Here is a 15,864-nt window from a genome sequence, read left to right as displayed (position 1 = left end):
AAGACATGATTAAAGCGTCTCTGGTCACTCTCCATCTTCCTTTAATGAATTTACGCGTTAAATGAAATAATGTTCTGCTGAGGTGTAATTTCCTTCTTCTGTCTCGGGGGAAGGAGGAAGCCACTCATCATACGGGACACGCTTTAATACACTCATCTCAATAGATATTAAGCACCGGGCGATCGCAAAGGCAGTGATACATCGGGGGGCCATTCATCTCCGATGAGGACAGCGTATTTCTCCTCTCCGGGCCACAAATGTTTATCCGGATGATTGCGACGAGACGGAACGTGGGAGATCGGCGGTAGTCTCAAAGAGGTTTTCTGTCAGATCGTTGACGTTGCGAGGAGACCTTTAGATTGATTGTGACATCTTTGCCTCTCGGTCATTTGGCATCAAGCTGCCGCTGCTGGCCATTAGCCATTCATTACTGTTCATCCAGTGTGTTTATGACCAATCTAATATTCTACAATGCTCTTTCGGTGTTGAGGGGTCAGGTCTGGCTTCCTAAATATGCTTCACCCTGTCATTCATCAATTTGACCATCTATATAGTGTCTTTCAAGGAGTACCCATAGCATCTTGGAACTTTTTCACACTTTTGTCATGCTGCAATGGAAAGAGTCAAGTACAACTCAAAAGCCTACCAAGATATGGGTCTTCACCTTTCAGGAGGAGGAGGGGCAATGTGAGTATTAGTAAGACAAGCAGCTCCAAAGGCTCATAGCAACTTTGGAAGAAGTTGACAGAACAACTCCAGAAATATGACCTTTGTGAATGGCAACAAGCCACTGTGGGGAGAAAATGAGAAAAAGTTCCATTTCCAGCTTTGCCACAAGTTATCTTCCAAGTTTCAGCAAACAAGAACTCTTAGAAGTACAAGAAAAAGTTGTAATTTTCTTCAGCCGTTGAGATTGGGGTATAGCTACCACTTCTTCCACCGAGCAGTGGTAGCTACTTTCACCAAGACAGTAGCTATGTTTCCATTCAATTGTCCTGTGAATTTTGAAATTTATTTGTGCAATTCTGGGAAAAAAAGAAAAAAAAAAAGACAGTACAAATTATGGATGTTTCCATCTACTGGTTTGGAGCGAATCAATCAGGATACACAAGGCATGAATGATTCTATCAAATCAGCTAGCATTGTTGATGCACTGCACAGAGACGTAGAAAGAGAAACGTATGCCTTTTTCTTCATTTGCGATAACAGGAGTTTTGTGAGGTAAAATGTTCGACATGTCAGAACTTACTTGGCAAGTTCTGACATGTCCTTTAGCACATTAATTATTTTAAAGAAAAAGCAAAAAAAGAAACAACAAAAAAAACACCTCAAACCATTTACAAAATTGAGGGGGTTGTTTTCTCTCCAGTTTCACCGTTTCCATCAACCCCTTTCTATTGCAATAGTTCAAAATGTGTTTAAAGTAATCATTGATAAAAACAACAACTGTAGCTAACCATACAGCCAGAATAACAAAAGGAAAGGCTAACATCAAAACTTGGTCATGTACTAAGAGGTTAATGTCGCACCCTCTGAATTCATATCCTATAACTTGTACGATGAGGCGACAACTGCTTGCCCTTCTCACATGAGCAAGCGATTGGTGAAACTTGTTTATGTGAAATCTCAAGCTTGGACAAGTAAACATCCACGAGGATATGGGTACAAGCTTGACATTTTACATATAGCTTTAAATGTATAACTTTTGTCGCTATCGCATTGTATGTGCCGGAAAACGTATGCTCTCACTCCCTATGTCTAAAGCTCATCATGATGGCCTAGTCAAAGTCCCATCTTATAGCCAATAGAGAACCTGATCCAGACACTCTCACTCTGACCTAGCTTTAGTTGCTTTGGAAGGGTAAACAGGAAACAAAAGTCACCGAGCTATAAATACAGCGAAGGTTTTTCCCCCCAAGTTCTGACTCAGGGCACTGAATACAAATGTGAGCTAGACTTTCAGGTTATAATTAGCAATAAAAAAACAACTGAAACCCATGTTTCCTTTTTCTTCCACTTTACAATTATGTGCTACTTTGTGTTGGTCAAACACATAAAACCCCTATTAAAGTCTGTGATGGTGAATACATTATCCAAGTGTTGTCAACATTTCAATCATCTGACATCTTAAATACCCTCCATACCCGACAGCCGACGTCTCTCGTTAATATTTCCCAACATCGGCATGCGACGATTCAAAGCTACGAACTCCTGCTGACACTGGAAGGTGAGTCGAGGTAAAAATGAGGTAATCGTTCAGAAATACTGTTTCCCAGCTCTGGGTTTCAGTCTGAGTCAAACTAACGTCTCACTGCGATGGAAAGAAAAAAAGTCCAAACAGGGCCAAATGGAGAGGAGCAAAAGCAAAAAGAGCGGCGGCTCACGGGAGACGACCTGTGCTCGGCTTTTTAATGAGACTTCACCCCTCCCAAAAAAATGGTCTCAGAGCCCCGCTCTGCCTTCTGATGTGCTAAATACCTGCTACTTTACAGACGCTTATCACTCACAAGGCCTCGGATGCTGCCAGCTGTGGGATGGAGCCAGCCCGAAAGTGGAGCTAAACTGTGACTTCTGCATTTCCAATCCACCTGTTTATTACATGAAAGGAAGAAAGAAAAAGAAAAAAGTCTTAGAGTGTGTGCTGCTTCTGAGCTGAAGCTCTTTAGGGAGGAAGAGGGGGGTTAGTTTCCATCAATATGTGCAAAAAAAATAATAAAATCGTCTCTCTGTTGTTGCCGGGGAAGATTGACCTGAATTGTGAATCGAGAGTTAATCCCTCCTACGTATAACTATATGAGGCGCTGGATTTCCCTGAGCCCGGCCCGGCACGCACCGTCCCGGCAGCTGACGGCGCAGATTAATCCGTATTCTCCACTGGCTTTATGCGCAATAGATATTTCTTCATTTTGGAGGAGTTTTTGTTGGCAACTTAGGTGAGCAGAGAAAAATAAGACTGAGAAGAGGATTAAGAAGAAACTAAAGAAGTTTTACGAGACAAAGTAAAAATTACTTTTAAAAAATGTAATGAAGCTGTATTAGAAAACAGAGCTCTGTTTCTGTATTTCTCTAGGAAATCACTGTACTATTATATAAAAATACTATTTCCCTAGGGAAATGAACGGTGATAAAATAGCGGATGGCTGTCGCACCGGCAGAAAGAAATGAAGGTTAGAAACCAAGGGGATAAATCAGTGCAGAACTTATCTGCAAAGATGTTACTGCCCTAATGCCCTGACCATTCCAAACAAACATAAAGAACATAGCATAGAAACACTTACTGGACAAAGAAATGAACAGGAAACCCAAAGAACACGAATGAAACAATTCAGGATGGATTATAAAAAGAAAACCAAGACACCAACACGAGAAGAATATGATAGAAGTAATATAAAGGGGGGGGTGGAAACAATCAATGCTTAAGGACAAGCTAAGAAACTAAACACAAAGGTCAATAACTAAACCTGATGAGCAAGGAGTGAAAGAAGAGGAACAGAAAAAGCCCAGAAAGGGAATAATCTAACACACTAACAGAAATAATCAAGAGAAATAATTCAGGATGGGGAACACCAGAATAACTTGTAAAAGAAATAACAAAACAGACGTATCAGGAAGAACAAATATTGCAAAAACTATTAAACATAAATGGCCCAAAAAACCTCAAATGCCGAAAGATAATTAAAGTAGCTGCGTTTTCGACGACCAAAAAGGTTCATTTAATTTGATGGCCATACATTTGCTGAATTTGCTCCAATTTGGAAAGAACGGGTTTGGTTGTATCAAAATTTGTATAATTCGCAAAACCAAACTAGAAACACATTTTTTGCATAACTCAAGTTAAGTGATGAACAACCAGATGTTACTACTGGCAGAAACCACAAAGAAGACAAAGTGCTAGGAAGACGATGTTTTTTAATGGCTTACTGCATGGACAAACTTATTCATGTGTGATTTTAATGCAATTTCTTACTGATGCAAACACAAACGCAATTTCCAAATCGTGTTTTTTTTATATTAGCGGAATAGCAAAAAGGTTTTGCGCACATTTTTCCACTGGTTATACAGTTTATAAATGATATAGCATAAATCATTTTTATGTGTCTTTCTTAACAAAATAGAGAGAATTTATATGTTGCATGATGCTATTATGTTTTGTTATTTTCCTATCAAAATAGTTATGAATATGGTTGCGTGTAGCTTAAGACGTTCTTCAAAGTATTGCCTAAAATAAACAAGACAAAACGTCATAAAAATCTTCAAATTTGACAAATAATGTAGTTTAATTGATGCATTATTTAAGGATGGACTTATGCTAGACAGTATTTCCATATGTTACCATTCTGATCTCCATTTGACCCAGCTCATTTTTAAAATAGTCAGTAGCCACCGGTCGTCCTGGTAGGTATGAATGGCCGGATTGTCTGTAACACCAAACAACCCAAACTACCAGGGCTACCAAACAACTACCAGGGTTGTTTGGTAGTTTTACCTTCACCAGAGTACGACATAATGACGGGGTCACTGCTGCATTTGGGGTCACTTTCCCGCTAAGTAACAAGTTTTAGCAAATTTTAGCTTTTGTGTAGATAGCATTGCTTTTTACTCTATAATACTTTGGTACTGAGAGGATTCTGTGATGGACTAAACCACTGCAAGGTGTCTTGGACCGTTTCTGAAAAACAAGCCTAAATCATCTCTTCTCCATCATAATGCCTGGCAGTTAGTATGAGGTGCTTGTGGTGATATACTGTCTGATTTCTCTGGAATATGGAGCTGTGTATTATGACCACACATCTCTATTTGGTTCCAAAGGATTTCCCTTCCACCCCCAGTAGTCTTGCGGTTCATTCAGATTCAGCTTCATAAAAACATAAGTTGTGCCGACATATTTCTTTTTGAAGAGAACAGGTTTTCTCCTGGCCGCAATTTTTCTGATTTTACGACAAAATTTTAACAGTTAGCTTAAGCCTTCAGCATCTGGGCTGCTGTGCATGTGTGTATTGTGATTTCTTTTAACATCCCCCACCTCAGAACCCTTCCCAGATTGATTAGTAGCAACAATTGCATCTCTGATGTCTCTCCCGACTTCGGTTATCTAGGTGCAAACAACTAAGCTTCTACTTTTACGGAGATGGCCAGCTAATAGGTTTCATTTAATCAGCAGAACCTGGCTGTTGATTTCCATCCTACATCAGAAGTGCTGACAAAGAAATTAGTTTTTCACACAACTGCCTTCACAGTTAATGGAAAATTCCTTTCAGTACGTTTTCTTGGTCCTGTGTTCCACTGTGTTCTCCAAACGACTCGGTTTGGGCTCCCGTTTTTTGAAGTTACACGATGAACAATTACAGTTATCTGCAAATTTTCATTTATAAAGCCTGTTATAAAGGGAAAACATTGGATGTTAATTTTCACCATGTTTCTCATACCTTTAGAAATTCCAAACAAATTTACAAGCTAAATAATTATTTTAATTTGTATTTACCTTGTAAATTTAATATCAAGAGGTTTTTAGTTTGCAAAGTTAAGTATTTAGTTCCAGACTAAATATTAAAGTCTGAGATAGCTATATTTTTTTACAAAGTCAAAAGACACAAATTATATACTTGGCTTGTTAACTTAATATTTAGTTCAAAACAAAGCATTTATTTAGCTCAGACCTAAATATTTAGCTTGCTAACTAAATATTTAGCAAGCAAGTAAAATAACTAGCTTGCTAAATAGTTGGCTATCTAAATATTTAGCTAGCAATCTAACTAAATACTTAGCAAGCAAGCAAAAATATTTAGGTTGCTAACTGTCAAGCTAAATATTTAGTTAGCTTCCTGACTAGTTAGCTTGATAAGTAAATATTTAACAAGCAAGTAAAATACTTAGCTCACTAAGTACTTAGCAAGCTCAATATTTAGTTAGTTTGCGAACATCTACCTCTTGGTAAGTAAAGCAAATTATGAAAATGAGAATAACACACAACCCTTCAATCTTACAAACTGTCTTAAATCTGCACTTGTTACTGCATTAATGAATTACTGCATTGATACAAAAAGGTTCGGCAAACCTGTGATTCATTCGTGGTGAGGGATCCTTCTAAAACTTTTCCAAAGAAAGGAGGCGATTTGCATATTTCCAGCATCTCATATTAACTTCCGGGGGGGAAAGAAAGAGGCTACCGCAATGCTGCAATTAAATGCGCATCCCTGTTCTTGTTTATCGGGTGCTGTGAAAAACAGACGAAGTGAACGAGCTCGGAGCTGCTGACTCGCTATCATTCGTTATCTTTCCGTGCCGCCCTTTCGTCCATTAAGCAGTAATTTGTGCTTTCACTCTCCCGGGGCTCTTGGGCCTCGCGGCACGCCGTCTGCGCGTACGGGGAAGAAGTTTTTCCCTTCCACTCCGTCGACGGCTGTACATTGAATGACGGGCTGAAACGTGTTCCTTCACGCCCACTGCAGGTGCTGGAACAAGAAACTAAAAAAAAAAAAAAAAAAGAAATAAAAGCGTATAAATGGGCTCCATTTGGAGTGGAGGTGTGAAATTAACTCCAGCGGAGTTCAGCTTGATATTTGGGAGGTTTTTTTTAAAAAAGGAGAGAGCGTGTTTTTAAAGGGACGGCTCGACGTGCCTCTGCGGCACATCAGCCTAGATGGAAGGCCGGTGTGAAGCGGGAAAAGCGTCAAATGTTTCAAGACCGGCGTGAGTGGAAGCTGCAGAGAGTGGCTTTTTCAGGTGCTAAATTGAGTTGTTTTGGATACAGCAGGAGCGAACTGAAAGCTCCGGTAATAAATTGAACTTGAGGTCAGCCGCAGAACGTCACACTCGACTGCCTCTCCTCACAATGCACCTCAAGTGCGTTTCAGTCAACCTTGGTGAGAATAATCCCGCAAATTAATTTCCAGCAACCTTTTCAATTCCTAACTGTAAACGACTGGAGGAGACAGCGGAAACGCAAAGCAAAGGTTGAGGCCTTCTTGTTCAAGAAATTCTCCTCTTTTTAAAAAAATTTAAACTCTGAGAGGATCAGTTTCAACCCAACAAATAAAAATCAACTTCCAAATATAAAGCTCTTATTTGACTTTGATTGGATCCAAGGTGTTTTATTCTTAATTTTTACCAGACTGTAAAAGACTCCAAATTAGTGTCCTGTTGACACACGGACTCTGGACCCGAACCATGGCATTGTCAGATTGTCTGCCACCTGCTGTGTTTCAGATTATGGACATTATAATTTGGCCCTGTTTATTTGCTAATCTGTCTGAAAGAGGATTTGGGTTGCTGCAGTATTCTCCAAACTGGTTTCATCTGGAAAGTGTAGGCATAAGCTGAGCTGAAGATTCTTTAACGTAACTTTGTCACAATAGACTCCATTTATGCCTATATGGAGTGGTTTCTTTCAGTCTGAACGCTTAACCTATATGTCATAATCCAGGCCCTACCAAGTAAATCTTTTTTGAATTATTTTTCTGATATTGGATAATAAACAATGTAAGCTCTCTGCCCACAAACAGGAAGCTTCTGGAAGGCAGCAGACGGACACAAGAGGAACATTAACATCTTTTTTGTTGGTGGTCTGATGCACTCAATCGCCTCTTTCTTTGTAGGAAAATGAAAAGGATCTTATTCATCGTAGTTCCAAATCCCAATGTTTGCGGTATTAAATGAAAGTCACCAATTTTTAAAGTTCCTTCAGGTTCGGTGGAACTATTTGTTTTTTTTTTTCAACTGTAATAACGAGATCCAGGTAGCTTTCTTTCAAAAAGCCAGAGTTTACTAAATTAAGAAAGAGCAGATTTGGGTGCATCAAAGTTGGTCTTTCAGTAAAAGTCTCTGCTTGTACTTATTATAATAAAAAAGTTTGGCTACAAAACGATGAATACGTCATGTTGTACTTAACATTTTCAATTCCAAGAAAAGTGTATCTGTAATAGTTGAGTTAAATAATCTCCATTTTTAACACACCAGGTTGAGATTGTTTGAGCTTTGTGACATGGCACAGTATCCTGCTCGATGTAGGTACCAGAAGACGGGGTCACAGAGGTCATGATGGGATGAACAATAACTCTCAGGTCAGCTGTGACATTCCAGCAGTGTTCAGTTAAGACATACCATTACACCACTAACAACAGCAGCCTTGCCTATAAATGAAAGGCAGGACGAATCCAGGTTTTCATGTCGCGAAAGCCAAATTCTGTCGCCACAGTCAGAATGTTGCAGCTGAAGCGAAAGGCCAATGAATGAAACGTTTTCCCAATCTGCTGCTGTCCAGTTTTGAATAGTTGGTTGGAAAAAAAATCAACTGGGACGCTCTCTGAAGTCAGATTTCCCACCGGGAAAGAGGGAGCAACTCCGACTATTTCTAGTTGTCACTTGCAAGGCAGACTTCGCGTTCCAATATGGCCGCCTCTCACATTAACAGGAGCAAGCTGTGGTGGAAGCATGTTTATTTCACAAGACGCAGATGTAAGAGTGCGTCTGAAATCAATGCTGCATGTAGCGCCTGCTTCTGTAAACTGAACAAATTAAAAGTAAAACTTAAAATCACGTTTGTAACAACTTTTCAGTTCAGTCTCTGGTAGCTTTAAAGTGAATTATTTTCAGGATTTAAACCCTCACCCAGTACGATGGGGTAAACGTACACCCCACAACCTTGTTGTGTTAAGTCAAATCAAGGCAAGTGCAACTGTGCACATTTCATCAACAAGGCAGTTCAACGTGCTTCACACCATAAATGTACAATTTTGAAACAAGCAATGAACGTCACATTTTGTCGAATGCCTTCATCAAAACCAAGAAAAATCCCTCATAGATGCTTATTTTAAACCCGGCAGCTTCATAACCGACAGTATCAAATTATGCATCAATGACAAATTCATAGACCTTTTGTATTATTGATTTTCAATGTATGAATAACACATCTGACAAGATAAAACCATTTTGATGTGTTTCAAAAGTAGACTTCCTGACATCACTTCAGTACCCGATGGAACCAGGCTGATGGAGTCCCTGGGAGAGCGAAACGTCTTTGTTCCTGGAGAAGACTGGATGTAATTCAGCAGGATGACGTTTTCAGCTTGTCAACGCTCCGACTTATTGTTTAAACGCACAAATTATTTTAAAAAAAGACTTCAACCAATAAATGATCTTAGAATAACAGGCCAGAATAGCTAACGAACATCTCTCGGTGTTTTCGAGCATCTTTAATACATTCAGCAACACTCGACTATCTCGGTGTGATCTGAGCAAACGTATTCCACTGTGAGGAATTTGACATCACCTGACAGCTAAAAGTTGAAACAAAAGAGCCTGCGTCCTCCGCTGCTCTCACCAAGGTTCTGTTTCAGAAACATGGGCAGTTAAATTTCTCCGGGTTATAACGGCGACAGCGAAGGAAATACGGACGCAGGCTTGTCTCGTGGCGATGCCGAACTTTGTCGGGTGACAAAATCCATCGCTCACCGACGCAGATGACGACGGGAGATTAGCGCCACTTTACAGTCGATCCCATCATCTGTATGTTAGTGTTAGAGACACAGGCTCATTATGACTGTCCAGATTGGAGGAATGTAGGGTTGTTTTTTTTCTGTAAATGTTTTAAGTATGGTCAAAAAGCACTCCATGCTGCAAAAAAACAGTCCATTAGCCATTTTTATTGGGCAGATGAGACCACTTCAAACAGCAGGACCTTAAAACAGAAGTTACTGCATATAACTCTGAGTCTGGGTGTTTGTGGGAAACAGATAGATAAATTAGCATCAACTGACATGAAAAGAGCAGTGCGACCTCTGACGTTCCTGTGCATTCTTCCCCAGACTCAGCCACTACGGTTTCTTTTTATCTACATATGTTGCCAAAAAGAATTCACTCGTCTGCTTTCGCACGTTTCATGAAAACCTTCGTCCGTTTTTTAAATTCTTGTTATGCTTGATGTGCTTTTCCCACATGTTTTGTGATTTTATCTGTGAAAGGTGCTATGCAAATCAAAGTTACTTACTTACAAAGAAGAACGGCACCAGCTGAAAATGTAGCAAACGTTGCAGCTTTGTTCCCCAATTGAACCCAGTTCAGGGTGTTGGGTGTGAAATCAGATTTATTTGCATATTCATAATGCATGCTAGTCATAAGGGTCCTGTCAAAGTTCCTCACTGTGGGAGGAAGCTGGAGAACCAGGAGAGAACCCACGCATGCACAGGGAGAACATGCAAACTCCATGCAGAAAGACCGCGGGCCGGGAATCGAACCCAGGACCTTCTTGCTGCAAGGCAACAGTGATACCAACTGAGCCACTGTGCAGCCTGGGAAATTAACTGGGAATCTAACTCGCTATCTCAAGAGATTGAGAAATTAACTCATTCTCTCGAGAAAACAGTCGGAAAGAAGTATATGCAGAAACAGAAAATTAAATCCTCAGCTAGAGAAAACCATCAGGAAACAGTAGATGCGGTAAAACGTCTCGACTCCTGTAGATCTGTGACACAAAATCCTAAGGAGTCAATTTTCTTTTTTTGTGGCGGAAATGAGACAGAATGCAAACAATTTCAATCGGCAAACAAACTCCCCAGCCTTCCAGATGTTGCCGGTCGGACATTCTCAGAGCAGGACTCTGGTTTAGTCAGAACCAGAACTGGCCGCTGATGTTCACTGGGTTGTGAACTCCATGTTGAGGAAAAACCCCAAAACAACAGACCTTTACTTTGCACACAATGAAAACTGGCCTAATGGGCGGAGACGAGTTTGTGTGCCTTTTTTTTTTTTTTAAATCCTCCCAGGTTCCTGCTGCGCTGCGTACTGCAGAAGCAGGCTGGAGTAGAAGGGGGGCGCGCACACACACACACACACACACACACACACACACACACACACACACGCTGCAGCGCCACGCACCAGCAGCAGCAGCACTCATCATTTCTAGCGGAGCCTGGCACAGAGACGCAGCGCTCACATTTCTCCGTCAGACTGCTGAAACTTCTGAGACAGAGAGGCGGACAGATCCTTCTAGCTCGTCCCACTTAGTGGATTAAATTCACGCTCTCTCTTCTTTCTTTTTCCTCCTCCTTTTTTTCCCCTCCTCCTCTTCCTCCTCTGGGTTTCGTGTTACAAAGCCTTGGGAGGGGAGTTGCGCGTAGAGGAGCCAGCTCTTCTGTGCAGAAACTGAATGACAGGATCATATGGCACGATTTGCCTCTTTTAAGTCCAAACATTTCATATCAGAGAGGACACGGGAGAGAGGAACCGCGGACCGATTCGTCAGAGGTTGATGGGGGATGTGGAATAATTTATAAGTCAAACAAAAATAAAAGAAAGAAGAAGAAGAAACAACAAACGCCAGATAAAGGAGAGAAGGAGACGGATAGCCTGCTGGATCCGTCGGCTGTGGAGGGGGGAAAAGCAGGACGCAGCGGCTGTGATCATCAGCAGCATCAGCGTAATAATAAGGTAAGTTTGGTGCCGTTATTCATATCGTAGCGGCTGAGAGCGCAGCGAAGGAAGTCAACGGAGGTGGGAAAGGTGGAAAAAACACATCAACGACGAGAGTGTGGAGCATCAACTGTTGCAGTGAAGCAGCTCGCTCTTTCTGTAGCTGTGTATTTTTGAAGAAATAACGCGAACAGGGCTGCGCGATGCGCCGTTTCGGGCAGGCTAACGGCGGTCCGGTTGGGTTACCGGTTCTGGGTTTCGGTGCGGCGCAACTTTATCTCGGTGTGGCGCGGTGTAAACACGGCGCAGTGCGGTCAGGAGCGGCTGGGAAAGGGGGGGAACCGTCTGCGGAAAGCACACGCTGAGTAAGCCGCTCTACAAGAAAAGAAAAAAAAAAAATCAATGCACAACGTACATCACAAAGCTTCTGACTTAGCCAGATGTGACTCTGCAACCCTGTCACGTAAATCTGGAATATTTAGCTCTCAGGTTCTAAGAGCTTCACGAGAGTTTTGTTTTTTTTATTCCAGCACAACATCTCTGATTTACTGTTAGCTCCCCGAACACTTAGAATAGTTTGTATTCTTGGATATTTTAAAGAGTCTACCCCACTGGTGTATTGTTTCCTCTCCTTCTAATAAATTTAAACTGAGGGTAAAAACAAAACCGAGTAATCATGTGTTTGATTTCACGCAGCAGGGTTTCACAATGACACAGTTTTATTTTGAAAAAGGCGCACTGAAAACACACACACACACACATACTTTTCTGCTTTGTGTTTGTTTAAGTTCATGACATCACAGGAGGGGACAACATCGAGCTGACAAGCTATAGCAAAATAGCTAAAGCAGCAACGATGATGATGATTGTTAGACTTTACCTTGAGAAAATCTGTTTGTTTTCCTTTTTGAAATGTTCTATTTGGCCGCTGGTAAAATGACTAAATCCTGTACTCTGTTTCTATCACCCTGCGGGACTTGCCGGTACTTTTTCACCGCATGCATTGTGAACTTATTTTACGTTAGCTTATCTGAACATCTTCCCGTATTGTGACGACTCAGCTCTGGGATCGTTTCTCCTCTCTCTCTACGAACCTCTTAAATCTTTAAGATGTTTTAGTAAAGTAAGACGGTGTCTTATGTCATCTCAGAGACATGTGACGTACAGCTTTTTATTTTTTTATTTTTATTTTTTTTGGGGGGGGGAGATAGATTTTACCTTGATTAAATATGCAACAAAATACCAGATGCAGATAGAAATCATGACCACACAGGTATCGAACTATATTCAAAGTGAGTTTGATTCATTTTATGGAAAATTGTTGTTTGTATGTGGGTAGTTTTTATATGCAGAAGTCTAAATTTGCTGGTTTTATTTTTTTTTGGATGAGCTTCAACTCATAATAAGCGTCTAACATAATCCGCCACTGCTTAGAAATATTGCTTTGGAGTGCTTTTTCCTCCTTATTCCCTTACAGATTTACCTAATGAAGTAAGCGTTAGCTTCAGTTGAGTGATTATTGTAATTACTCAGGAAAGGGGGAGGGCCGGATGGGCGTGTGTCCACTCTGGACATTGAGTGGGGTGGGATTCGGTGGGGGGTGGGTGGGTTTACAAGCTGGATGGTGCCAGCACCAGTTAACTAACAGACGGGGCTGGGGGGGCGGGGTGCAGAGCGCAGACACTATGAGGCTTGTGGGAGAAGTTAGTGGAGGCACGTCACAGCGATGTGGGCTGAAGGATGTGGGCTTCATGAAAGCGTCACTGTGGGGGTCTTCTTTCCAAAGTGAGATTTGCATCATTGACTATTCTGCTTATATATTGTATTTTGTTCTTTACTTCAGGTTTCCTTGAGCAGCCATCTTGTTTCTCAACTTTGTTGTTAATTTGATTATTCTGGATATGTTAGTTGACCGAAGTTCCTTTGGTAACTATTTGCATTAAGAAATTTTTTTTCAGCCCAATGAAAATTGTAATTTGCATGTACTTTTGGCAAAACTTGTATAAAAACTTTTAAGTATGTTAAAATAACTTTTTATAATCAGATAGCCCAAGTTGTTCACTCAGATTTTTAAAAAAGTGTTCTTATGAAAATATTTTTTTTCCAAGTGATTTTTGAAGTTTTTGTGTGGCCAAAAAATGTTGGAACACCTATGCATGGCCCGTATGCGCCGTTGTAACTCAGAAATTGTAATTTACCAAAGACAAACAAAGAAAACTAGCTTTCTGAGCTAGTTTCAGCTAGCTCAAACAAGCTGAGTTTTACGGAGCTACATTCAGCCAGCTAAAGCTAGCTGAAACAATCTAGTTTTAGCTAGTTTTAGCTGGCTAGTATCAACTAACTAAAACTATCTGAAAGTCTTGTGCTTTCAGGTCAGATTTGAGGTGTGGTTATAAAATCATCATTCTCCAAAGTTGTGTATTGTTTACCTATATAAAACCAATCTAACTTTATGTTTTCTGTATCTACATAAAACATTAACTACTTTAAAAACAAAAGAATACATTTTTGGGTCCCGAGAAAACAAGTACTTTCCTCCTTTAAGCTCTTCCTAAAATCTGGCACTGGTATTTGTAGCTGAGAGTGAATGATTGTGTCTGTAAGTTATTCCTGAATAGTTCAGCTTCTAGATTTAAAAATAAAATAAGGCAGATTGTCCCAAAAAACAGTCGAATCTTAATAATGAGGACAGGTTCATGGCCCTTTTATCGATTACGTGAAACAGTTTCAAAAGAAGTTGTCGGTGAAAACAGTTTTGGTTTTTGAATATTTTCATCCTTTTTTGGTTTATATTAAAACATCAACTTGAAATCCAGTTTTAGTTATAACAAAGCCTCACACGGTGCCTGGTCTCACACACAGACTGAACCCAGATGTTAATGCCTCTATTGAGCGAGCCACAGCACTCCTTCTGTCTCGATCTCTTCATTGTCTGTCCCGACAATGAAGAGATCCTGATGGGCACCCACCCTCCTTCCCATCTTCCCGCACATTCAGCTCAACTGCTAACAATACACACACAAGCACACGCACGCACACACCGACAGCAGACTGCCAAGCTTGGGCTGAGCCGTTCAGCGACACACACGTGCTGCTTCAAAGGGCCGTTTAATGTTTTCTTAATGTCATTTGAGTACCACGAGACACAACTCTTAGAACTTTTACATCCTTTTTATGGCTGGTTAGCGTGTTTTTCTGTGTGTCATTGACTCGCTGCCGTTTGAGACTATTATCTTCCAACAAGCTGACAGAGTCACAGGAGACAATTCATTACCTTTTTGTTCTCAGAAACAAAACTGTTACAAGCCTCATTAAAAGATGCAAGCTATATTTGTCATCTATGAACAGCCACACCAAGGCTCCTAAGAATACGTTCAAACTCGCACTGGGTTATGTTTTAGGACTAAAACGCTGTTTCAAAGGTATGGATATGGACTGGTGTCAAATTCTTACTGTATACTAGCCTTAGATATTAACAGAGAAACAAAACTGTCATCATGTAATCTTCTTGTTTTTAAGATTGTGTGACACTGGTGACACCTACTCACTGTATTGAGACAGAGAGAGGAAGACATGCAGCAAATATGGTCAGGAATGGGACCCAGGATGGCTGCATCGAGGACTAATCCCTCAGTACGGGACGTCTGCTCTGCTGCTTCTAGTCAGCAAAAACTGCTTGCTAGCCCAGCTTGCTGGTCCTACAAATACTGCGGATATTTGTAGGGATTACAACTGTCTGCGAAATGACCAAACACTTGAGACCTCCTCTAAAAAGGGTAATAAGTGAACGTTTCAATAGTTCAAACATCAAATATACCTTCAAGTGCAATAATACACACAGTGGAAACCGCTGAAGCTAACATCTATAGTCTTCTGTTGTGCCAGTGAGCGGCAAGAAAAACTAAAAACGTTCCTGATTTGGCTGCTTTAAAAATGACAGTCAGTACCTTGTCAAAGATCAGTGCACCTGGGTATTTCTCTCCATTTGCATTATTCTTTCGAGTATTTAAGTTATGCTTTATGAAAAAAACCCCACAACTAGGCGTACCCTGACCATTGCCTTCCTGCGCAATTTCTCTTGATTCTAATCTGCCTTCACTGCTCTGCTTTGGATTTCTCCCATTGAAGTGGATTCCTGGGGTAGAATTTCAACTTGAGGAATCGGGTTACAATTAGTCAGTCATAAAAGTCAATCAGCGAACAGAAGGACAAGTTGTGAATCACGATGTTGAGAATGATGATGTTGTTTTTCGGTGCTGTTTTAGATCTGTAGTAAGCTTGTAGATTTAGCAATAGCAACGGACGAAGTGAACAAAGTCGTTCAGTCTGTGTTGGTCACACTTTCAAAGATTGTGTTGACATTAACAGTGGCCTCATTCAGATCGACACTTCTCTCTGTGCAACTTACTGTAGGATGGCTGTTTACAATGTAGGCAATTTTGGTAAATTTCATAG

At 40.7% G+C, this 15,864-nt stretch overlaps 1 protein-coding gene and 1 long non-coding RNA gene across 2 annotated transcripts in view; one reads left to right on the top strand and one right to left on the bottom strand.

The window, feature by feature from the left end:
* The window catches only part of LOC122827957, a 102,645-nt gene extending 96,224 nt beyond the window's left edge, over window positions 1-6,421 (bottom strand). The window contains exons 1-2 of the long non-coding RNA XR_006370139.1: window positions 6,056-6,421; window positions 2,479-2,588 (exon numbers count right to left, since the gene is read on the bottom strand). This is a non-coding gene — a long non-coding RNA (uncharacterized LOC122827957). The remainder of the gene's footprint in view (window positions 1-2,478; window positions 2,589-6,055) is intronic.
* A 4,474-nt stretch (window positions 6,422-10,895) lies between these two features.
* sema4c (sema domain, immunoglobulin domain (Ig), transmembrane domain (TM) and short cytoplasmic domain, (semaphorin) 4C) overlaps window positions 10,896-15,864 on the top strand; it is a 129,305-nt gene continuing 124,336 nt past the window's right edge. The window contains exon 1 of the mRNA XM_044110762.1: window positions 10,896-11,427. The gene's annotated coding sequence lies outside the window, so the exon portion shown is untranslated. The remainder of the gene's footprint in view (window positions 11,428-15,864) is intronic.

Source organism: Gambusia affinis, linkage group LG03 (genome assembly GCF_019740435.1).
Source record: "Gambusia affinis linkage group LG03, SWU_Gaff_1.0, whole genome shotgun sequence".
Taxonomy (NCBI): domain Eukaryota; kingdom Metazoa; phylum Chordata; class Actinopteri; order Cyprinodontiformes; family Poeciliidae; genus Gambusia; species Gambusia affinis.
Note: the sequence above shows the minus strand (reverse complement) of the source record. Positions and strands in the feature narration are given on the sequence as shown.